A 25,127-nucleotide genomic window follows, 5' to 3' on the forward strand; every position below is an offset into this window, starting at 1 on the left:
CCATGGGCAGTAAAGGTTCTTGCTCATGATCTCCCCGCTCCCTCTGCCTCCTGACCTACCTTGGTGCTTCCCCACGTGAGGGAAGCCAGTCAGACGGATAGTGATTTACAAAAAGGCACAACTGCAGAAGGATGCCAAGGTCCTATCTAGCATGGGTCCCCCCAGGTGCCTGCCTATAATTTTCAAAGTCACTGAAGATTCGAATGTCCATAATCACACTTGACCCTTCCTCTATCTTTATTTCCTATACTATCCCACTGGGAATTGCAAAAGTCCTTCGAATCCGAAAAGGAGATAGAACGATAAAGAAAAGCTGAACTTCAACTAATTTTTCAAATGTGACTCCTACAGCATATTCTTGCCATGGGAAAATAGTTCATCAATGTTTTGTTTTACCCTCAGGACACTCAAGCATAATACCTCATTGAGAAAGTTAATTTACTAATTTTTAGGAAAGATCCTAGGAACTGATAAACTGTGAAAGGACCAAATTATCTGATCTAGAATGAATACAAGGCAATTAGCCTTTTTGATATTGGTCTATATCATTGCTGGTAAGATTTCTGTAATCATCAATCAGTCCACACTTAGTGACATAATTAAGGTTAAACATTTTCAACATTTTATTCCAAAAAGAAAGCTATTCATAGGCTATCTTTATTTAAGAATACTAATTTTCTCCATGGTCATTAATTACTGTGATATACTGAATGGAATATATATATGTTCCATTCTCTCTCTATATATATTTATCTCTTTACATTCGATTTTTTATTCCATAAAAGCAGCATGTAAGAATTTGGGGGATAGAGTATATACTTGTACAAAAAGCCATCTTTTTCCAGAATACATTAGGTGACGTCTTTCCTATTTCTCTGTGATTTCCTTCCATGCTAGCCAAGTGAGCCACTAAGTACTCTAAGTCGAAATGTTACGGAAATGACAGGCCAGCCAAGAAACAAGCACCACTCGGAGGGTTGGAGTACTCAGATGTATTACGCCGGCGGGGTCAGAGGGGCTTCTGCTCCGAAGCTCTGAGCACCTCCAAGACGTGCGCATCAGGTTTTATGGGGTTAATTACAAGCCTGGGGTATTCGGCCAATAGGTATGGAACAGCTTTAGCAGCATCATTATCACAAAAGCAGAGGCAGGGAGGCAGCAAACCGACATTCTAAGGCCAGATATGTCTCTGAAAATCCAACTGGCTAGCAAAGAAAATGTGAGCAGGGAATCAGCAAACTGACGCTTATTAACTTAGATTTAGGAGTTAGCCCAGCAGAGCTCAGATCAGTAATCCGACACTTGTTACACTTAGATTTACGAGTTAGCCCAACCAGGCTTTTCCTTCACATAAAGACATTCTCAGACAGTGGGGCTCAGGTGGCAGCTGTTGCTTCCTCATTTTGGTCCCACTCCCCGCAGATGCTTAAGGCAAGATGGAATATTAGTGGGTTAAGTTACCAGTACTCTGTGGTGGTATCACCATTTTAACTCAGTGTCACCTGGGAGTCACTGGAAATACCAAATATGGGTCCCCATGCAGACTGAATCTGGGCCGGGCCCAGCTCAGGGCTCCCACAGGCCCTGCAGAGGTTCCAATCAGCTCAAGTTTAAGGAACACTGCATGAAGGCTGATAAGGAGTTCTCACATCAAAAGGGACTTCAGAGTCCAATTGTTGTGGTCACTCTTAGGTCTCCTACCTTTTGACTCCGTGCTCCAGTCAAGACATGAAATGTCTCTGGTCTCGGATGCCATAGGGACTAATTTGGGGTGATGATCTCCAATCCTTTATGATGTTGTGGTGATGTCCGTAAACCACCTGGCACACAGTGAGAGCACCCCACTGGTTCATTGTTTGGGGGTCCCTGACTTCTAGAACATGCACACAGAGGAACCGGCCAGGTGGAGACCCTCAAGGCTGGAGGCCAAGCTCCCCACCCCCACACTGAGCCACCCTGCGCCTGTGCAACCACGAGGTCATCAGATGAAGACCACACACAGGTGAGCTCCTACACACCTGCCTGGGCCTGTGGTGCGGACTCCACAGGTACTTCAGGGCTCCGGGGCTTGCTGAGAGCTGCAGCTATCCAAGGCGTCCAGTCCCCAGCAGGGAAGCAGGATGGAGCCCCAGGCGCAGGTAGGCCAGGGCAGGACGGGGGTGCCCAGGGGTGGTTCTGGGCAGGCAGGGAGGGTCGAGGTGGGGCAGTGGAGAGAGAAGCATCGGGGTGTATGTGGGGTGCAGGTAGGCTAGGGCAGGTCGGGGGTGCCCAGGGGTGGTTCTGGGCAGGCAGGGAGGGTCGAGGTGGGGCAGTGGAGAGGGAAGCATCGGGGTGTGTGTGTAGCACAGGAAGGCCAGGGCAGGATGGGGCAAGGGGCGCTGGGACCCAAGTAGGAAGGGAAAGGAGGGGAGGGGTGTTCCAGGAGCCCAGGTCTGAGTATCCCCCTACCCCCCACCTCCGGCCAGGGCCCAAAGCAGCAGCTGAGTCCCTCCTGAGCTCCCTGTCAGACAGGCCCAGCTCTGGCATCTGGGTCCTGGCCCCAGGTCGCTACACAGCTCCCCTCCTCCGGAGCCCCCTGCCCACTTTTCTCCCCTTCCGGCGACCTGTGCTCAAAGGCCCCACTGGCCTGGCATCAAACCCAATGCGCCACCCCAGGGACACCAGGGGGTTCCCTTGTTCTGCTGCCCGGACACCTGACACTCCTGCCCTCTGTCCTCTGCCTTCCACACGTCCTTATCATCTTAGGCCTCTGTCCTGGGTCTCAGCCCTTCTGGGGAAAGCCAGGAGGCCAGGGGACCAGGGGCCCAGAGCCAGAGGCTGGGGGAACCCATCTGACTCCCTGCTCCAGACGTGAAATGAAAATCCTGGCTACTAATTAGATAACAGGCCTCAGGTGAAGTTTAAAACCTGCTCTTCATAACCTGGCGTTTTGGCTCCAGTAGCACGAGCTGGCTCAGGACTCTCCAAACACTTCCCCAACCAGGGGGTCCTGGGTGATTTCTGAGTCTCCGTGTGCCTGGGTCTCTTCACCAGACAAGTACAGGTTCCTTTTTCTCTTTTTCATTTGTAGACAGGTAATCTACAAATTAGATTTTATATTGAAAATATAAAAAAGCACGAGCAGGTACACAGGGCCCCCTGCCGCCCTCTGTCCAGCCCGCACCATGAGTAAACCATGTTTGTTCACTTCTAGAAGTTCTTTAGATTCTTATTTTTTTCTCAGTTTGCACAAAAAGATTCTACCTAAAATATAGAGATACTCCCTTATCAGTGTATTTTTAAAAATTGTACATAAAACACTGTTAAGGGTCCGTACACGTTTATCCATAAGGTAGTCGGATTCTTCCTGGATGTTAGGAGGCCCTTATTTACCTTTTCTAGAACTTGTGGGTTCTCTTTTTTCACTTAGTACATCATCTTTTTCTTTTTTTTTTTTACAAAAAAATTATAGTCAGTTTAACATATTTTTTTTCCTTTTATGGCTTCTGTGTTGTGAGTTAGCATTAGAAAGCCTGCCTTCTGACAAGTTTACAGAGGAGCTCATCACTATTTCCTTCCAATACTTTTATAGCTTTGTTTTTCTACATTTAAATCTTATATCCATTCAAAATTTATCTTGGCCAATAGTGTGAATAAGAATCCAACTTTGTTTCAAGTTTTAAAAAATTACTCTGTTTTGTTGTAGTAACCTGTGAGTTTTTAAAGAATATACAATTCAGTCTCTTGTAATTCATTTTACATAAGGCATGAGGTAGGGAGATGGTTTTAGGATTGTTTTTGGTTTTTTCCAAATGACCTACCACTCAGAACAACACATAATGAGAAAGAAAAAACCTCTCTTCCCTTCCCGTTTGAAAACCCATCTTTTCCCGCAGGACATCCCCATGTCTGTGTCTAGTGCTCACCTTCTGTAAAACAGTACTGCACTTTTCATCTGTAAGTTTTGTATACATATTTGCAAAACAATATATAAATTGTTTTATCTGTAAGCTTTCAATATGCTATAATATCATTTTATTTTATTTAAAAACAAATCAAATTTCCAACACTGAATTCATTGTTCTTCCCTTTCATAAACACATTAGTTAAAATAGCTCCTGTTCCTGAGAGAATATATTTACCTTGAAGTTTCTTTGTAAAAGCCCCAGTCTTCCCCTCCCCCTACTTCTTTACTCTGAGATCTTGGTCTCCATCTGAAGTAGAACGACTTAGTCTCCTTTAACAAGTGCTGATCATCTCCCATGGGAATTGGATCATTTATTTTTCTCCTTGATCTATTAGGGGATTTTTTTTTTTAAGTAAATTATCCTCACTAATGTGTTTCTGTTTCTTCTTATTTCTCCTTGGGTTTTGCTCTCTGAATGTTGATGTTGTACTATCTGGTACAAAGATAATTATAACAGAAAAGCATTTTGCCTTCTATTTTTTATTACACTGCACTTTTGTTTTTTAGTCTTAATGTATTTTGCCATAAATTCACCTTTTCCCCATATAAATAGTAAAGTCCCTACATTTTTTCACTTGTAATTCCCTGGCTGTCTTTGCCATCATCTACTTTGAAAACTTCTGAGCACTTAGTCTTCAGTGCATCCTACTATGTACAGTGTGGGGCTGGATTTCCTTCTAATCCAATCTGAGAGTCTTTTAATAGGTGAGTTTATTCTGTTTACCTTTGACGTGGCAGCTGTTTGAGCTTTACTTCACCAAACAGGATATATAAATGGTAAATAGATGATAAATAAACAAAAAGATATTGAATAGCATTAATCATTACCAAAATTCAAATTAAAACCATTATACAAATGTGATACAACTACACTCCTATTGGAAAACTAAAATTTAAAAAAATTAAAATCTGACAATACTAAATGCATGAGAATGTGAAGGAACTAGAACTCTCCTACACTGCTGGTGGGATGGAGGAATGGCACAGCCGCTTTGGAAAATGGTTTGGCAGTTTCTGATACCAACTCATCCTCTGAAGTAAATCCTATTTTTCAGGTTATTTATAGTTACATTAATTCATTTCAAAGAGTTTTTGCCAAAGGAAACATGTTCAAAAAAGACCCAGAGGGCTACACAGTATAAGCTGTGTAGACGGTGAAGATCAGCTCTCCTCCCAGGAGGAGGGGACACTTCCTCCTGGCTTTCTGACCGAGCATGAGGCGTCCTGGTGTGTGAAGCCAGACCTGCACAGATGTCAGCTCCACCCACCCTGGTCTGTAGCTTGTCCCTTCTGCTCACCTGCTTCCTGTCACTCACCCCACCTGGGCTTCAACTTCCCCTCAGATCATTGATGATGATCACACTCACCTCACGAGAATGCTGTGAGAAATTAAGGTGAACAGATTTTGAATATTCCAGCACACTCCATGGAATGAATGTATCCCTGGGAACCCTCCCTAGACTGTATTTTCAGCACCTCTGATGGGTTAATCAAGGATTTATTTTGAAAGAAGAAAACAAAATTGTCTATGATGGAGTTGCTACCATCTGTCATCGGGTTTGGGATTGGGACATTATCCAGCTTTTCGAAAACATCACACCCCACCCCACCCTCAGAACCCTCACCTGCCCAACACAGTTTACTTCTGTGCAAAAAAACTTCAGTGTTAATCCATGGTTTTGCTACTTCATGTTGAGTTTCAATGTTAAGATGATTTCATTAACATTGTAAACTTTTTTTCTTAAAAAATGTTACCTGAAAGTTATCTGTTTTTCAGTCCTATCCTTAAACATTTTGATTGATGACAAAAAGTTAAAATTTTGACCAAGGGAAGACAACCAGGGAAAAGACAGGCCCAAGATGAGTGTGGTCTTGTTCCGTGCTGGGTCTCATCCTGGTGCTGCAGGCGCCCCTCGAGGGGGCAGACTGGAGGGTCTGCCTCGTGGTGATTGTACCTCCAGGACAATGTGCCCAGTTGGGTGTGGTGCCCATCTTGAGGCTCAGCTTGCTGTGACCTTCTAGGACACCAACCTCTGTGCTTTGTTTTGACAGGTTCCTAGGTTGAGCTCCTCTGAAGATGAGAGCATTTCTTCAGTGACCAGACGGCCATCCTTGAGAAATGTCCCAAAGCACAGCACCCCAGAGGGAGCTACCCTCAGCTGGCGCATGGAAACACCAGGCCATGTCCCCTCCCACCAGGAAGAGGGCCCTGCTGGTGGGTCCCCACTGCCTGCACACTCCTCCTGGGACCTCTCATCTTCCCTGGCAGGGCTCAGCCCCATGGGCCCCATAAGGAAGAGGCAGCTCTCCACCATCCAGGACTCTGAGGTGTCCAGTGAACAGCGAGGGTCCTACTCAGACCCCTGGCCTCCTAAGGAAGACCCGCCCATGCCAGCCTCGACCACCGGGCAAAAGCAGAAGCAGCAGCAGGGCAAGGCCCCCAGGACAAGGAGACAAGGACCAAACCTGGGATTGCCCGGGATCCCAAACACGGCCAGGAGGAGGCGACGGGACCTGAAGAAGCTGGCTGCTGCGGTAGGACCTGACCCTGACCCTGACCTGTCCTGTCCCTCTGGAGCTCTGGGTCCCTGCCCAAGGCCCTGTCAGGAAGTAGCCTAGTGACAACTGAGAGACCAAGAGCTGCCCTTTCCTCACTGGTGGGCCCTTGGCCTGGGCATCATGGTGTCGCTGGGACTGGAGCACATCATCCAGCTCGGGGTCCTGTCTCTACCCCACCCTTCCCCATCTCTGAGGGGTCCCTGTGACCCCATGTGAGAGACTTTTGCTTGTGCCATAAAATATGTGCCTCCCAAGTTCCCATGAGCTCCCCAGACCCCTTAGCATACTCTGTAAACCTTCCCGGTGCTCTAGGGATGGGCAGGACGTGGAAGGGAGTCCCTGGAAATCCCCTTGCTTTGTCCTCATTTCTCAGGTCCAAGCCCCTGTGGCGTCCACCTGCCCCCCTGTTCTGGCTGGCTCGGAGTCCCAGGGGGTGGAGGACACTGGCCCCTTCCTGCTGCGGGCTCTGCTTCCCAGCCCCTCCGCCAGTCTTTCTGGTGACCTCATGTTCCAGGAGCTTCTCAGGAACAGGCACTGCTGGGGACACTTCTGCCTTGCCTCTCACACAGGTCTATCTAGACCCTCTGCCCACTTCTAAATTGTTTTGTGTGCTTTTTGGCTATTGAGTCATATGAATTCTTATCTATTTTGGATATTAATTGTTTATCCAACATGTGATTTGCAAATACTCTCCCCCATTTCATAGGCTGCCTTTCATTTTGTTGGTGGTTTCCTGTGCTGAGCAGAAGCATTTTAGTTTTATGTTTATTTTTACTTTTGTTACCTTTGCTTTGGTGTCAAATTAAAAAAAAAAATCATCAGAAAGACCACTGTCAAGGAGCTTACTCACATATTTTCTTCTAGGAGTTTTATGATTTTAGGTCTTATGTCTTTAATCCTTTTTTTTTTCCTATGAAGTGACTGGGGATTGAACCCAGGACCTCATGCACATTAAGCATATGCTCTACCACTGAGCTGTATCCCCGACACCCTCCATTTTTTAGTGAATTTCTGTGTCTGGTGTAAAATAGTGGTTCAGTTAGATTATTTTGCATGTGCCTATTCAGTTTTCTCAACAGCATTTATTGAAGAGACTGTCCTTTCCTCATTGTATATTTTAGGTCCCTTTGTTATAAATTAATTGATAATATACGCATGGGTTTATTTCTGGCTTCTCTATTCTGTTCCTTTGCTCTGTGGGTCTCTTTATGTCAATACCAGACTGTTTTGATTACTGTAGCTTTGTAATATTCTTTTAAATGAGGACTCATCATGCCTCCAGCTTTGTTCTTTCTCAAGATTGCTTTGGCTATTTGGGTTCCATATGAATTTTAGGATTGTTTGTAATTTTAGGATCTGTTTTTGTTTTAAAAAACTTTGCCATTGGAATTTCGGTAGGGATTGCACTGAGTCTGTAGATGGCTTTGGGTAGCATGGACATTTTAATAGCATTAATTCTTCCAATCCATGAGCACAGAATATCTTTCCATTGATTTGTGTCATCTCCAACACCTAGTGGCTTTCTCTTTCCTCTCTTACTTTTTCTCCCTGCTTCTTCAGAGCACGTTCTACCTGCAAGGTTACCTGCTGCCAGACAGCCTGACTCCCCGGGATCTCCCTCATTCCCATAAGTTTGCTTTGCTGGCCTTTAGACCCCCTTCGCTTGGCTTCTCTTGACTTTCTGGGGCCATTGCTCATAGGGTGGGTTTTCTAATCCCACCCTCCACATCTCGCTGGGCTGGAGGCTGTGCCTGGTGAGAGTTAGGAGCAAGGACTCACCAGCGGATCAGAAGTTCCCTGTGCATTGCCGGGTGGGACCTGTCCGCCAGGGGCTGCCCGAGGCCTCAGCTGCCTCCTCTTACAGGAACTTGCTTCCTTTCTCTGGTCAGTTTCCCTACCGTCTAACATTCCCACCTGCTGCCAGGAGAGGCATGAGCCGGGCTGGAATATTCTGGAGCTGAAGAAGAGAAGGGGACTGCAGGTCTCACTGTAGGGCTTTTTAGGGGGGAGGGGAGATTGCAACAAACCCCACATGCCCTCAGCTGAGCCTGGGTTCCCTGAGGCAGCAGGGCCCCTCCGTGCAGGCAGATACCATCTTTCTCTATCACTGGGACAGGCACGTGACTCCTCCACAGTGCCAGGCTCTCCTGCTCCTCATCTTGCCCCTGGATGGGCGATGGGGCTTGCTTCTGTTTTTACACTTTTGGGGTGTTTGGTGGACCCTGCTCCACAGCAGGCCTGCCATCAGTGGCCGGCAGACCCCAGCCGCCTTTCCTTCCATCTCCACACCTGAGCCAACCCGATCTGGCTAAGCCACCTGAACCCCGCCCCCCACCAGTCTCTATGAGCCTCTGCCTTGTTCACCAGCTTGAGTCATCCCACTCCCACCCTCCCCACGCTGTCCTGCGTTAGTCCCTCCCTCGGCTGCCCCTGAGCAGCCCTGGAAGAGCCCCTGGAGGACACAGTGGGAAAATCCCTCTCTAGACAGCCTCAGGCAGACACTCCATCCGCAGGTGCCCACCCCACCCCTCACATTTCCAGCCGCCACCTGGCTGGCCCCTCCTTGTTCCTCTCCCCACCCCAGTGACCTCTCCGTGCCCTTGTCAGACCCAGATCCTGGGGTCCTAACTACATCTGCTCACAAAGCTGCCTGTCCTCACACCAGCATCCGGGCCTCTGAGCAGCTGCCAGGCCCATCATGGGATCATGGTGGGGCACGAGGCAGAGCCTTGGAGACTGGCCAGGCGGACTCTCATTTGTGAGGCCTGGATGGTGCCCAAGAGCCAACCTGTGTGAGAGTCTACAGCCCTGGATGGGCGTCTGCTCTTCCTACGCAGCTTGTCTCTGGCAAAGGCAGGTGCTCCAGCAGAGCAGACCTCAGAGAGGCCTTTCTTTTAAACAGATGGAGCGAGTGAGGGAGTGGGAAATCCGTCAGCTTCAGAACATCGAGGAGGCCACGCAACATGAACTCACCATCGACAACTGAGTGAATGCCCAGCCCTGGGACCAGGACAACACTGTGCTCAGGAGCTTCTGCCATGGCCTGACTTACTCATTTGTCCATCCATACATCCATCTGTCTGTACATCCTACCTCTTCCTCAGGACTTGCCCTGGGTCTGTCCTTGACCTCCATTGTGCCTCCTGGGTTGGATGGAAAGAACTGGTTGATGATCTTGTTACTCAGATCCTAAATGTGGCTCAGAGGGGCCAACTGGGAGGAGGGGATGGAGGGAGCAGGTGCAGACAGGTGAGGTGGATGCCCCAGTGTCACCCTGGGGGTACCCAGAGATGAGATGTAACTCCACCCACCTTGCCTTCTTCCCCAGCACAGGTAGCGGAGCCCGAGATGCTAGGATGATACAGCATAGGGAGCAGGACTGAGTTCTGCAGGTAGACCCAGGGAGCTAGACAGCACCCCCCCCCCCCGGCTGGAGAGGACTGGTCCTTCACACCAGGCAGGCTTAGAATGCCACTCCAGGAAAGGCCAAAACAGTGGCTCTCAACTGGAGGTTGTTCTTGGAGTTTGTGGGTGCTGGTTTGTTTAGTGGGGGGTTGGGGAGGCTGAGAACCCCCCTGCGGTGTCATGGGACTCTCCTGCCCCATCAGTCTCCAGAGCTGAGCTCACTGCTTAAGTATCCCACCAAAAAGGAGGAGGAGGTAGCTATGACCCTTATACTGTAAGGGAAAAGGAACAGGGCGCCCAGGTGCTTCAGTCAATGAAAAAAACCCAGCGTCAACCTCCCGGGTCCCGACATCTCTGGGACACGTCTGTTTGTGGACATGTTATGGTTATAAACACGGAGCTAGATATTATTCTTGTAAATGCTTTCACCTCCTAGTTTATCAAAAGATGTTTAATTTTTTTCTTCTAAAAACCAAAGAATGCTTACGTTCCCAGTGCCATCCTGTGCTTCCACAGCCCCTCCTCCAGGCCCATCACCGGTGACCTGGCTTTTCTCAGGGATGCAGATAAAGCCTACGGCTAGAGGAGAATCAGACAGGGCCCCCTAAACAGAGTCTCAGGCCGGACTGAACCAACAGGACATGGCAGATCCCAAGGGCAGGCAAGGTCAAGGCAAAGTCTAGGGGAGGGGAAGGTCTTACTCTGAAGCTGCGGGGTGGGTGGAAGGCATTCGAGGTCAGAGCTGGCTGCCCCCAGAAGAGCCTGCATGTGTGTGGAGGTTTTGAATAAAGAAGGAATGAAGAGATTCCTCACAAGAAGGGTTAGGTGCAGGCTGGGCTGTAATTATTGGGATAGTTGCTTCAGATTTCATCTGCTGATGTTCTTATGTATGTGCAAAGAACTGATTTACTGTGTAGTGTGTTTAAACATTTAAGTTTTATGAGCTAGTTCCTCCTTTATAAGCTGACTATCCAACTTGTTCTTTTTCCTTTGTAACAATTATCAAATTGTAAAAATAAGTTTAATTGTTCAAATAAAAAATAAAAGTATAAAGACGCAGAAAAACGCCTATAATTGCATAACATGGAGACGCAAATTCAGTGTAACTGTTTCTCATCTTTATTAAAAATAAACTGTTTTCATGAGAACTGTTTCCACAGACTGTCTGATGCAAAGTGATTCAGAGGTGTAATCTAGTGACTTTTATCTCTATTTGTTTTCACCCTTTCAAAAATTCAGATTCAGAATGAGTCCAGGGAGAAAGTAAAATAATGTAGGGGCTTTGGGAAAGCTTCTTCCTGAAAGAGTGGGAATTATAGGTGCTCGGGAGAAGGTTTTATGCTAGAGATAATTTCCTAGACATTTATGTTGTTTTCTCTCCTGTGTATTAACAAAGGAGATTCTTAAAGTCATACAACTGGAGTATATGCAAGTATCCATACACCATCTAATTGAAGTTTAGAGTGTAATTCTTGAGAATATTTCACAAATGAAACAGCACTGATTGTGTGTTCCATGCATGGGACGCTGCTGGCAGGAAGCAGACTGGGAAGGAACAAGCCTGTGCTGATGAGTCTGCTGCCCGTGCGCGGGGACACACACAGGGAACAGAGTCCACCTGGCCGCCAGCAGCCGCCTGTGTCCTCAGAGAAGGGCTGGCCCCGGAGAAGCTGAGAATGAACCTGAGGGGGCCCTCTCAGACTGAGGCACTCGGGACACCAGGTGCTGCCAGCTCAGGTTGGAAAATGAACTGCAAGATTTCCAAATGAATGGGTGTCTTTGGGGGAAATGATCAATCTGCAACAATACCCTGGGGAAATTACAATGGTCTTATTTAGAGGCCAGCACAAGGGTGACTTGTACCACCATTTGGAATAAAGTATTTCCTTGACTTGTGTGTATGCAAACCTGTATGTTTTGCAGAAAATACAGTTTTAAAACATCTGAGGAAAGGAAACGCATTTTTTTCCTGGTGCAGGGTTTTTTTTTTTTTTTTTTTTCATTTCTCCAACTTTTATTATGAAGTTTTCCAAATCTACAGAGAAGATGAAAGAAGTGTTCCATGAACACCTGTACGCCTTTCAGCTAGATTAACCCTTGTTAATATTCTGCTACACTTGTTTTTCCCTCTTCTCTCTTTGTATGTGTGTATATAAAGCACTATAAAAATATGTAATTTTTTTTTGGCTAAATCATTGGAAAATAAATACAAACATGGCAGTTCACATCTAAATTTTTTTAGTTCCAACTTGGCATCCCTCAAGAATGAAGACTTTGTATAATTGTACTATCAGCTTTAGACCTAAAAAATAATAATTTTATCATATGTATATCCATATGATATATATACATATTCCACATTCAAATTTCTGCAACTATTTTTTTAAGTATGAAACTTTTTTTTGGTGGGGGAGAGAGGCAATTAGATTTATTTTTGTTTATTTACTTATTAAACAAAAGTACTGGGGATCAAACCTGGGACCTTGTGCATGTTAAGCACACACTCTACCACTGAACTATATACCCTCCCCCCAAATTTCTCCAACTATTTCCAGAGCATTTTATACAGATTTTTTTCAACCAATCAACCAAGCACATTGCAATTTTATATATATTTGTTTTTTTATTGAAGTATACTCAGTTTACAATGTTACGTCAATTTCTGTGTATAGCATAGCAGTGCAGTCATACATACACACCCATGTATTCATTTTTGTATTCTTTTTCATTATAGGTTACTCTAAGATACTGTCTATATTTCCCTGTGCTATACAGTATAAACTTGTCATCTATTTTTATATAATAATTAGTACCTGCAAATCTCAAAATCTCAGTTGACCCCTTCCCACCCCCCCTCCCCCGGGAACCGTAAGTTTGTTTTCTACTTCTGTGACTGTTTCTGCTTTGTAAATAAGTTCATTTGTCTTTTTTTTTTTAAATAGCACAGACAGTGTGTCAATCTACACCTAAGTGGTGCAGTTTCAATTTAACTTAAAGTGAAAAGTTATCTGTAATCTTTATTTAAATAAGACATCATTTGCCTAACATAAAGATTGTATTTATGCAGTGTGTGTATTTTACATCCACAGAGCCCAAGGATTCCCACCCATCGTGAAGTGTGGATTAGAAACCTGATCTGAGGAGACTGCCTGCGATGGTTTCATGAAAATGTGTGGACGTACATGTTCAAATTTCCCCATTGCTGGATGTTTGTTTTGTGTTCTAGTGCATCTTAGTTCCTCTGTGTTTTAGTTTTCTATTGCTGCATAACAAATGACCACAAATTCAGCAGCTCACAGCAATGCATTTATTATCTCAGCTCTGGTGGCTCAGCTGGGCGTCTGCCCAGGATCTCTCCTAGTGAGAACAAAGCAGGTCTCATCTGGGGCACCTGAGAAGAATGGAAGAATGGAAGAACCCCGTTCCTTATGGTTGTAGGACTCGGGGCCCCATTTCGTCACTGGCTATTGGCTGAGGGCTGCTCTCAGTTCCCAAAGGCCACGTGTGTTTATGTGGCCTCCTCCGTCTTCAGCCTTCAACAGTGCAACAGGACCTAATCATGCTTCAAACCCCTTTGTCTTCCTCTTCTGCCACCAGCCAGAGAGACAGTTGCCCACTTTTAAGGGGTTTTGTTTGGTCCGGTGTCCCAGGTAACATAACCAATTGCATGACTTGGGGTGGGAGTGCTATCTCATCCCATTCACAGGTTTGGAGATTAGGGGACATGGAATCTTCAGGGAGCAGCTTTAGAATTCCGTCCACCAGTGTGTTCCCAATTTTTCATCATTATAATGACACTGTGATCATAAGCTTGGTACAAAATGCTCTGTGCCCATGTCTGCCAGTTTTGTTAGGTAGAGCTCTAGAAGTTATTTTACTGGATGGAAGGATGTTAGCACTTTATGGTCCCTGTTATGTGTTACCAAGCTTGGTACAAATTCCCAAGCGAAGTATCCAAGTGGGATCTCACCGTGGCTTTGCTAGTGTTATATTGTCTTTTAAAATATCTACCAAATTGAAAGGTGATATGAAAAATCATTGTTTTAAATGTGCATTTCTTTCATTGATAGTTCTGTTGAACATATGTCCCTATGTTTTCTAGTCAGTTGTTTGTCTTTCTCAGAGAATTCTGTAAATGTTTTCTCTTGGGATGGTGTGCTTTTAAAATCTCTTCTCTAGGAACTGATTTCATTTCAAATTAAAGACAATCAGAAAAACTATATGTCACATATGTGATAGTTAATTTTATGTGTCAACTTTGATGGGCCACAGTGCCTATTTGGTCCAACATCAATCTTGATGTCACTATGAAGGTTTTCTTTAGATGAAAACTACATTTAAATCAGTAGATTTTGAGTAATGCAGATGGCCCTCTATGTGGGTGGGCCTCATCCAATCAGTTGAAGATCTTAAGAGAAAAGACTGTGGAGTCCCATGAATAAGAACTTCTCCCTCCAGGTGGCTTTAAATTCAAGATGCAGCCTTAACTCTTCCCTGGTTCTTCAGCCTGCTGACCCACCCTGCAGAATTTGGATTTGCCAGACACATTCATGTGAGCCCATTTCTTAAAATCTCTCTCTCATTCTCTCTCACCCCCCCCCCATTAGGTCTATTTCTCTGGTGAACCCTTAGACAACACACAGAAGAAAAACAATTTGATTGACAGAATATTTCTCAACAATGATTGAAACCATCTCTCACCATCAATTAAACTTGGGTGGGATACTAGTTTTGAATATTTTAGAGAAAATAACTGTCAACTGATAGTTATGTACACAGTTTTTTTAAAAAATCTTTTAAGAAGGGAGATGAAGCAATTTACAGATGAACATAAAATGTATTTATTGCTGAGGCCTGAGTTAAGGAAATTCTAAAAGATGAAACAAGAAATATTATTCCAGCAGGACAGTCTAAGAAGCATGAAGGACTGGTGAAAAATAAGATGGGGAGGATAAATTAAAATGTTGAAGTTATTGAAATAAAACAGGCATACTGCATTTTATTATACGTTACTTATTGTGCTTCACAGATAATGAATTTTTAACAAATTGAAGATTTGTGGCAATCCTGCACTGGGCAAGTTTATCAGCACAATTTTCCCAACATGTGCTGACTTCATTTTGTTAAGTCTCACAACATATCTAACTTTGTGATTATTGTATTTGTTCTGGTGATCTGTAATCTGTAATCTTTGTTGCTGCTACAACTCACTGAATGCTCAGATGATGGTTAGCATTTTTCAGAAATAAAGTATTTTTAATTAAGGTATATACATTTTTTTTTGGACATAATGCTACTGTGCATTTAATAGACTATAGTGTAAATATAACTTTTATGTGCACTGGGAAACCAAAAAATTCACGATGCTTTATTGCAATATTTGTTTCACTGTGGTGGCCTGGAACCAAACCCGCAATGACTCCAAGGTGTGCTCACACTAGCGTCTTTTTCTGAGATTTCATAAAGCGCAGGACTATGATGATGGGAAGAGTAACACATTGTGGGGGCGCGGCAATGACGACAGGGCAAGTCATGTTCGTTATGAATGGGGGATCACATATAATTCATATTGTGAATAATGAAATGTCTTTTCCCTCTGTCTTAGTATTTCCAATAAAGTGAGTCAATAAAAGCAGCATAAATTGAATTTATAAAAAGAAAATAAAAGAAAAACATAATAGTCTAAAAGTGATACAGTTCAAGTTTCAATTTAGCATAATCAAAATAAATGTGTTGAATTCCTTGATTAGCTTTTTTTTTAACTCAGTTATGGGATATTTTTAAGATAGCTGATGGCCCTTGAAGAGGGTGGGGATACTCATGGGAGGCTTGTGAGGGGCTTTGAGGGGCTAGGATGTTCTAACTGTTGACGTGCGTGGTGGGTACAGGGAGATTTACATACTGGACACAGAGTCCAGGTGTCTCCCTGCAGTCCGTGAATGCTGCAGCCAGGACCACGCCCCAGGAGGAGACAGGACACCTCCCCAGAGCATCAGACTTGGCACTGACCTATTAACAGCCCAGTCTGTCCCACAGGAAATGAGCCCCACCTACAGATGCAGAGTTCTTAGGCGACAGCAAAATTTCATATCACATGAAAGAGAGAGACTGAAACACATACAAAATGCAGCAAACAGGTTGTGAAGGTAGAAGAAAACATCAGAGAACCTGAAATATGTCTTCAGGGAATAATGATGAAATATTAGGATGCCTCACAAAGAAAACACCCAGCAAATAAAAGATACCTCAGAAATGAAAAATATAACAGAAATAATTCCATTGCATCACCAGAAAACACTGCCCAAAAGAGAACAAAAAGAAAAGCTAAGGAAAAAAAAATGAAATTGGAAGAGCAATGCCACCTCTCCAACAGGACAGTGGTGGACAGAGGAATGGAGAGGAGTTATGTATCAATAAAATCATTCAAGAGTATTTCTCAGAATGGAAGGATGTGTGTTCCCACATTAAAAGGCTTCAGTGTGCTGCGCATGGTGGGTGGGTGAGCCTGACCTGTCAGGCGCACAGGACATACTCAGCTCACTGCAGAGACTCGACCCTAGAAACTTCCTGAGAACAAACTCCCCCACAAAGTTTCCCGCCACGGAGCCTAGGGGTCCTACTTCTCCACAGCACATGGGGAAGCAGGAGATGGTGGCCGGTGTCCTCGGGATTCTCAGGGAATCGGCTTCCTGTCTAGACTTCCGGCCCCCAGAGCCAGAGGGAGCACTGCTTTCTGCAAGCACCATGGAAATCTGGGATTTGGACCCATCGGGTTAAGTGAAAGGGGGACATATGTGTTTTTTGTTTTGTTTTTAGTTTTGACTCACATCATTTTGCCTGTTTTTCTGTTGGCCTTTTCCTTTCCTGACCCATTTGTCTTTGCTCTTTTTATGCAGGTTTAGGAAATGACCTGCATCTGTCGGGGGTATAAATACTTTGATTTTTATCAGTGGTGTTTTTCCAGATTCTCCTCGGATCCTTTGCCCAACCACCAAGTCCCCTCATTCCTGCCCCTTTGCAACCCTCAGTCGTGTCTCTTCCTCTGCCTTTCCACTTGCCCCCAAATTCCTTCCCATTTCTCCAGACCCTCCCCGCTCAGCACTGCTTCTCTGACAGTTACACCAGCAGAGACCAGCGCCAGCTTGGCAAGGCTCACCGCTGGAATCTGTAAAAGCGCCTGGCTGGGACATTCTTCCACCCCAGGGCCCAGGGCTGCCAGGCAGCGCTACGCCAGCCCAGGGAGGGAAGCAGAAGCTGCTTAGGAAAAAAGCAACTCACCTGTGTGTCTCCAAAGAGCACTGCCTCTTTACAGGCATAAAGGAAGGTTTTAGTGTGCCCACACTGAGTGTCGTGTGAGGAGAAAACAGGACAAAGTATGTGGGTGCTCAGAGATCATCCACATCGACATCACTCGTGGGCCACTTGGGTTTTCTCAGCTCCAGTCTTTGCTTAACTCCTGGTACTTATAGCCACTGGATGCGAATCATCTGTGCGCGGCAGTTATGCTGCAAACATGCCCACACGTGTGTGGGCTGTGCTTTAACTTGGTTTATGTTATGGACATGCAAAATTTTTTTTATTTGAATATAATCACATTTATCACACTTTTTATGATTTCTGCTCTTTGAAATGTTTAGATGATCCCTCCCTAACTTGATAACATAGGGTTTCCCTATATTTGATCATAATTAACTTAAATTTGAGTCCATCTTGAGATTATTTTGCAAAGACTTCGAGCCAGTGTTCTACATGTGGACAGTTTCCTCTGCCTCTCCTCCCAATCTGCAGGGCCCTCATGCTAGGTGCTAAAGGCCGTACACATTGACCTGTCTGGTTTGTTTCTCGGCCTCCAATGGTACCACACCAGGTGACAACCCACAGCTTTATAAAAAGTCTTAATACCTAGGAGGGCAATGTCCACTGCTGGTTCTTGTTCATCTTGGCTCTTCCTGGAATTTTCACTTCCACATTTTAGAATTTTAGAATCAGTCTCTCAATTGCTAAAACAAATCCTAATTCTGGTGCACGTGTGTGTGGTTTCTGGATGTTCTCTGACGTTAAGATACTGCAAACACTGACTAGCTACCTTGTTGCTTCTGAGCTATCTACCCAGGAGAGCTAGACAGAGCCCAGAGGAGAGAGGGGTTGTGGAAGGACCAGAGGTAGCAGGTGAATTCAGGTCTAGTCACAGGCGTACTTGGACTCAAGGAAGGACCAGACCACCTGCAGGGTCACGGGATTCTGGCAGCTGCAGGCATCTGGGGAGACTCAGTCGGCACAGACTGCCTCTGTTGAAGGAAGTATTAAGACAATAGTTCAATCAGGATGTTTCCCTCTGAGTGGTCAGGAGAGGTACATTGAGGCAGGTGGGGCAGGGTCATGACTGCCGCTGGGTTAACTTGTTTTCCAAAGGCTGTCCAGCCCCCCAGGGGCCTTTCTCCACTGCACTGTTCTGTGAAACTGCCCCAACTTCACAGCCCCAGGGGTTGAGGAAATGGATGAAGGCTGCACGGGTGTAGATGGTGGTGACCACGCGAGTGACATTTGCTTTTCAAAGGCAAACTTGGACCCTGGAGAGCGGCGACACAGTGGGTTTGAGGTCCAGGGCAGCCAGGCAGCTCTTACATGTGTCAGGGACTCAGGGGTCACCCAGAGGGACTGGACCAGAGAGAGCATGTCCTCTGCAAAGAAAATCACTGGAAATGCTCTCTAGAGACAGAGTGAGGATTGTTAGGGGAGGAGGATGGGGGGTTTGAAAAGGAGGGCGGGAGTCAGGACGGGGTGGGGATGTGGAGGCTGGAGTGGGTTGGCAGGTGAATGCCAGGGGGAGGGTGAGCTTGGGACTCTCAAATAATTGGGGGAGGGGGAAGGCACAGGAGGAGGCCACTGGAGGCTGTGGCAAGAGCCCACGGCTAGTGTCAGAGCGTGATGGGGCACAGGATAGAGAGGGGCGCTGGCACTCTTTCAGGAAGCTTCTGATGAGACAGAGAACAGTGGGACACTAGGTTGAAAAGTATCAAGGTTTAGGAAAATTCATTTCTTACATATAGAAAAGAAACAAATAGAAAAGGTAAAGATTGCAGATGTCAAGTGACCCTGAATGCCAAGTACCCTCAGCCCAGGGTCCCCTCCTGGAGGTCGCACAGGCCACCTCAAATTCAAACAGTCCAGACAAAGCTGTCTTCCCAATCAGAAGGGAGCCCAGGGATCGTCTTGGTCTCTTTGCCTGCACCCCACCCCCCATATCAAATCAATGAGCTGTCCCGAACTTCTCCTAAATATCCCTCAGCGTCCATCTGTAACAGAGAACAGATCCGGCTCCATACTGGATCTGTTCCTTTAGTTTTCACCATTGTGCCCTGTTTTCTACTCTTGCCAGCTCTGCACCTTTTATGAAACAATGTTGCCTTTAGCCTGAAATACACAGGAGAGCCTATTCTGGGAGCTCTGACCTTGAAGGATGTTAGCACTTCTGCACTTAGGTAGAAACACAAGTTGCAAGATAGAGAATAACCTTTGTTTTGTTGGAGGTTTGCAGGGACACCATGGCCTGACCTACATGGACAGCTGCAAGAACAAAGAATTCCTGCAGCAAAAAGTTTGCAGCAACAAACCACACTCCCTCCCCTGTTTTTTGTATTAAAGGAGCCTGTATTCTGACTGGAGGATGGTTCTCCAAGACATTAGTCCGCCGTCCTCTTGGTCTGCCGGCTTTCTGAATAAAGTCGCTTTTCCTTGCCCCAACACCTCCTCTCTAATTTATTGGCCTGTTGTGCAGCGAGCAGAACAAGTTGGAACTCAGTAACAATACTACCATTAACTGAGTAATAAGATGCACTAGCCTTTTACACTGTTTCGATAGTTCTGGGGAGAACAAAAAAGGAGAATTGAAATCAGAGGTTTCATAACCTCTTATGGTTATGGTTTCATAACCATAAGAGAAGAAGGAGATGCTTGTTTCATGAATTCCTGGGACATGCACTGTATTCTAGATGGATTAAAACTTTTCTAAATGAGTTAGATTTATTTCAGTATGTGAAAAATATTCAAGGTTTGCAGATGAGACAACACATTAACCTGTCAGCTCTTTTCAAGTTAATCTATAAATGCAACATAAAACCAATTAAAATTCCAATGAGAATTGTGGCCACCAGGCTTTACATTTCTCTCCCTCTCCAAGCAAAAATGATGAATAGATTTTTATCTGCCTCATTCACTGCTTTGTGACTAGTGTCTAGAATAAGAAAACACACGCCAAAATAAGTATCTTTGTGCAGAAACAAGGGGATCCAGGAAGCAGGTCTATAGCCACTGGCTGCCATCTTCTGGTCCTGAATTACATACAGCAGCTAGGAATTGGGCCCCTGAGAGGTGGTGGGAACTAAAAGCACTCATACATGGGTGGAGAGGGACCAAAAGCAAGCTCAATGTGTGGTACCTGGTCTCCAGCCCTGCCTCTCCTGGAAGGAGGCTAGGGATGCTGCCTGGAGCTCAGGCTACTTCCAAGATGCTCATCTTCCTGGCCAGGTCCTGGTGCAAGACCAGGACTACGGCCCACCTGCAGTGACCAGAAAAGGGAACCCCGAACTGTCCATATTAAGACCTGGCCCTGGACCACGGGATAAGAAGCAGAAGGAGCAACAAACTGAAACACAGAAGGGGAAAGATAAAAAAAGACAGACTGACAGCAAAAGCACATAAACTCACCTGCAAGGTGAGCCAGCAAAATCTAAAAGCCGTGGAAAAAATCAAAGAAGAAGAAAGTGCAAACAAACAAAAACAATTAAGAGATGAATAACCTCCCTCCTAATTCATCTGGATGAATAAATCTAAAAAAAAAAAAAAAAAACAAAAAACCCAATGAACTCATCTACAAAACAGAAACAGGCTCACAGACACAGTAAACAATCTAATGGTTACCGGGGAGAGTGGGTGGCAAGGAATAAATCTGGGAGTTTGAGATTTGCAAATATTAACTACTATATATAAAAATAGATTAAAAAAACAAATTTCTTCTGTATAGCACAGGGAACCATATTCAGTATCTTATAATAATCTTTAGTGAAAAAGAATATGAAAACAAATATATATGTATATGCATGACTGGGACATGAGGCTGTACATCAGAAATTGACATTGTAACTGACTATACTTCAATTAAAAAAAAAAGATGTGGGAGGACTCTAGAAAGAAAAGTGCAACGCAACTGAATGATGTTTTTAAAGTGACCTGTATAAAGTTAAGCTTAAATTAAGGATAAGGCAGACAACAATATTCAAATATTGTGACATTTTTATGCAGGTTGGCAAAATGATTCCAGAAATAGTACTTAATAAAGGCCCAGAAAAGTCCAAACAATTCTGAAAATGAAGAGCTGGAAAGACTGAAGGTTTTGGAAACCACTAGGATGCACCCCGAAGGAAGAGGAGTTAAGATGGTCCAGTCTATCTGAGAGCTCCGTGTGCAACAGAAGTGTTCCCAACTGATGGGTGAAAGATAATTTGTTGAGAAACCAGCACTAGGCAAACTGGAATTCTGGACAGAAAAAGAAAATTGTATTTGTACTACACAATATATTCAAATATGAACTCCACATAAATTAAAGACATGAATGTAGAAAATAAGCCTTTGAAGAGAAAATATGAATAGTTCTGTCTCCTTAGAAAAAGAAGAATTTGCAAGGATCCGAAAAGCAAGAAATACGAAAGGGAAAAATGATCAACTGGTTCTATCAAAACTGAGAACTTCTCTACGTACACTTTTAAAACAAAGTTAAAACACAGGGTACCGCTGAAAGATAATACTTAACACACACAAAGGATTTGTTGCCAGTTCAATGTATTAAAAACCCGTACATAATGAGTGACAAAAAGACAACCTTATAGGAAAAGGACAGTGGATGTGGCAGACAATTGGCAAAAGAAATCCTGGGCAGCAAATAAACGTGGAGAAGGCACTCGATGTAATCAAGTTCATGAGTGATTAGGGAGCACAGATGAATTTAACAATGCGATCGCATGCCCACCAGACTCGCAAAAAACTTAACCTTTTAATAAGTATTGTTGAAGAGGATTTTGAAATGTACATACACAGCAGATAACAGATCAAATTAAATCTATGCACACAGATATGTATGTCTGTTTAAACTAGTAGGAGGCATAAATATTAACACTGGACTTTAGGATTACAGGAAAGTTTTTTGTCTTCTTGGCACCCGGCACATCAGAGATGGACAATTAGTATTTCTCGATGCAGAACTTTGGCTAATTAATGAGTAATTATGATTTTTTTGAACAACTCTTTCCAATGACTATATTGGCACCAATATACGATAATCTCAAGCAAATCATTTCCAAGTCTATTTCAGAATAGCTCTAAGATCTGCAGTAGAGAGACTGAACTCAAATACAGTGCTGAGAACTCGATGGCTGTTTCTACAATGACCTTTAGAGAGCAGACAGCAGGCATGGAGCGTTCTCTGTTTCAGTTCAACAACAGACTCTGGAAATCTGTTATCAAGTTACCGTGAATTCACTCAGTAGGACAAAGAGAAAAGATGTAATGCCGGATGTGTGACCGAAACATGATGTTGTACACCAGAAACTGACAAGACACTGTAAACCGACATAACACTGTAAACTGACTTTACTTCAATTTAAAAAAGAAAGAAAAAAAAAAAATGCCAGGACCTTCTCATAGCATACTGAAAATAAGAAAAGTGGGATATAGGATGGAATATAGGAACAAATAAAGTATTGGGACTCACATGGGTGGCTTGTGGAGGAGGAGCTGGAGAATTACTGTACCACCCAAAAGTCAGGTCCGGGTGGCCAGACAAATGAAAGCACCCAGCCCCTCCCGGCACCTCCACATTAGCGAGGGGACCTGACGCTCCACCCCATGGCAAAAAGCAGGAATAACCAGCCCCAGCCGCCTCCTGATCACCTGAGCTACCCAAGGCAGGGAGCAGCTGGACACCTAAAACCCACCTGGTGCCTCTGAAAGGGGTCAGCCCTTGGCTGCTTCTTGCCAACACCTCCTCAACCCTTTGGCCAGAAACACCAAGTTCATCTGGAGGCTCTTTTCCCCCTTCCGAGGAGTGCTCACCAGAAGGTAAATCTGGAGGACAATGACATCCACAGACTCTGGTGCACAGGATGCTGGGAGGGGATGCTGGGGACCGACAGTTACTCAATAAGCAGCAAAAATGATTAAATCTGGACTTTACCCCATGGGTGTCCTGATGACGGCGTGTCTGGAGGTCAGAGGGATGTCTCCATTCAAGCATTTTGAACGTGGTGGTCTTCCCAGCTCCGTTCACCCCAGGAGCCCAAAGAACTGAGAGGGGAAAACAAGGTAAACAATAATAAGCAAAATTACATCACATGGAAGCAATCTAAATATTCATCAACAGATGACTGGATAAAGAAGTTGTGGTATATTTATACAATGGAATACTACTCAGCCATAAAAAAAGAACGAAATAATGCCATTTGCAGCAACATGGATGGACCTGGAGATAGTCATTCTAAGCGAAGTAAGTCAAAAAGAAAAATACCACATGATATCACTTATCTGTGGAATCTAAACAAACAAAAAAAGAGACAATTACGAACCCATCTACAGAACAGAAACAGACTCACAGACTTAGTAAACAAACTCATGGTTACCAGGGAAAGGGGGTGGGAAGTGATAAATTTGGGAGTTTGAGATTTACAAATGTTAGCCACTATATATAAAAATAGACTTTAAAAAAATTTTCTACTCTATAGCACAGGGAACTATGTTCAATACTTTGTAATAACCTTTAATGGAAAAAAAAAATAAGATGGTTTACTACGTCTGCGAACCTGTTTCTGCTTTGTAGATCTTACACAGTTATTCATTCCTGGAGGGACAGGGACGTATCTGAGCCATCTCTGTCTCTTCTGCGGATTCTTCCATTCCAACTCAGTAATTAAACTGAGATTCTGGGAAAACGTCTAGCAAAGAGAACCCAGATGTAAATGACATCTTGGATCATTTCAGATACTGGAGCACCTCTCTTACGAAGGTTTCCAAGTTCTTCTCTTACCCTTGAGTCTAAAATTACCATGGAGAGGTAGCGGCAAAACTAAACATTATTTTTTTAAAGCAAAGATTAAAAAAATATAGCTCAGTAGGATGGTGAAGTTTGTGTAACTGGCCTTAAAGTTGGGTAGTAAACTATTAAAAAAAAAAATTTCAGCATCTTGTCCCATTTGACCACACACCTCAGTGCTGGATGTAAGGGGGTTCCTGGATTGACTCAGATCAATCTCTTGGCTTCTCGTCACCTAAGAATACTCAGCTCTGAAATGCCTGTTTGCCACTCACAGCAGAGTGATGATATAACCTACTTTGAATTTCTCAGAAGCTTGGAACAATACAACTGCAAGGTACTCTCTTATTTTTAAGTTAATTCAAGGTAATTATTTCCAGAACTATTTTCCTTCACGCATGAAGCACAAGTCAGAAACAATTTATACGGCTCCTGTCCATTCAGATTGAATATTTCTACTAGAATTAGTGTCGTATTCATTAAAAAAAGTTCTGAGTTATTATTATAGGGTGTGAGCGTTTTTACCTTTGCAGAACAGCATTTCACTAGGTGGGTTGAACTGGCCACTTAAAGAGTACTGATGCCCAAGCAAGAGTTAGATGTGGTTTCCTTCATTAGTTGCATTTATAAAATATTTGCACTCAATAGAAAAATCCCCTAGCCCAATCATTGAAACTCCTGAATCACTTACATTAAAAAAAAATTATGAAATGGAATAAACCCCATCAACCAGCAAAGTTTTCACTAGGAAAGAGCCGACTGACTCTCTACTCGGATTCTGCAGAAATTTCTGAAATGTGAAGGCTGCTCTTAGCTGATTTTAGGTATTCTGAGACTACACAAGCAGGTCAACAATTAAGAGGAACAGGGGTTTGCAGCAGAAAAGTAACAAAGAGCAGCTTTTTTACCTCTCCTCTTCTTACACCCAAGCTTATGTCTTGCACAGCGGTGGTTCTCTTGAAAAAGCTTCTGTAACTTTTACTAAGGTTGTACAACATGAGAATGTCTCCATAGGTTCTTCCTTTCAACACCCTCATTTGCTCCTTTCCAACATCTATGTCCTTAGAAAATGTGACTGTGCCCTGAATGGCAGAAGGACGCCTGGAGAGAGAAGTGAGAGTTAATTCACTCCTGGGA

The 25,127-nt window shown here is 44.3% G+C and overlaps 1 long non-coding RNA gene and 1 other non-coding gene across 5 annotated transcripts in view; both read right to left on the minus strand.

Annotated features, from left to right (window-relative positions):
* The window catches only part of LOC116156768 (uncharacterized), a 148,644-nt gene that overhangs the window by 105,667 nt on the left and 17,850 nt on the right, over positions 1-25,127 (minus strand). For all 4 annotated transcript variants that reach the window (XR_010382821.1, XR_010382823.1, XR_010382822.1 and 1 more), the window contains exons 3-4: positions 24,899-25,091; positions 23,139-23,248 (exon numbers count right to left, since the gene is read on the minus strand). This is a non-coding gene — a long non-coding RNA (uncharacterized LOC116156768). The remainder of the gene's footprint in view (positions 1-23,138; positions 23,249-24,898; positions 25,092-25,127) is intronic.
* On the minus strand, positions 7,419-7,496 carry TRNAI-AAU (transfer RNA isoleucine (anticodon AAU)). Its single transcript has one exon. It is a non-coding gene; the product is annotated as a tRNA-Ile (tRNA).

This window comes from Camelus dromedarius, chromosome 2 (assembly GCF_036321535.1).
Source record: "Camelus dromedarius isolate mCamDro1 chromosome 2, mCamDro1.pat, whole genome shotgun sequence".
Taxonomy (NCBI): Eukaryota; Metazoa; Chordata; class Mammalia; order Artiodactyla; family Camelidae; genus Camelus; species Camelus dromedarius.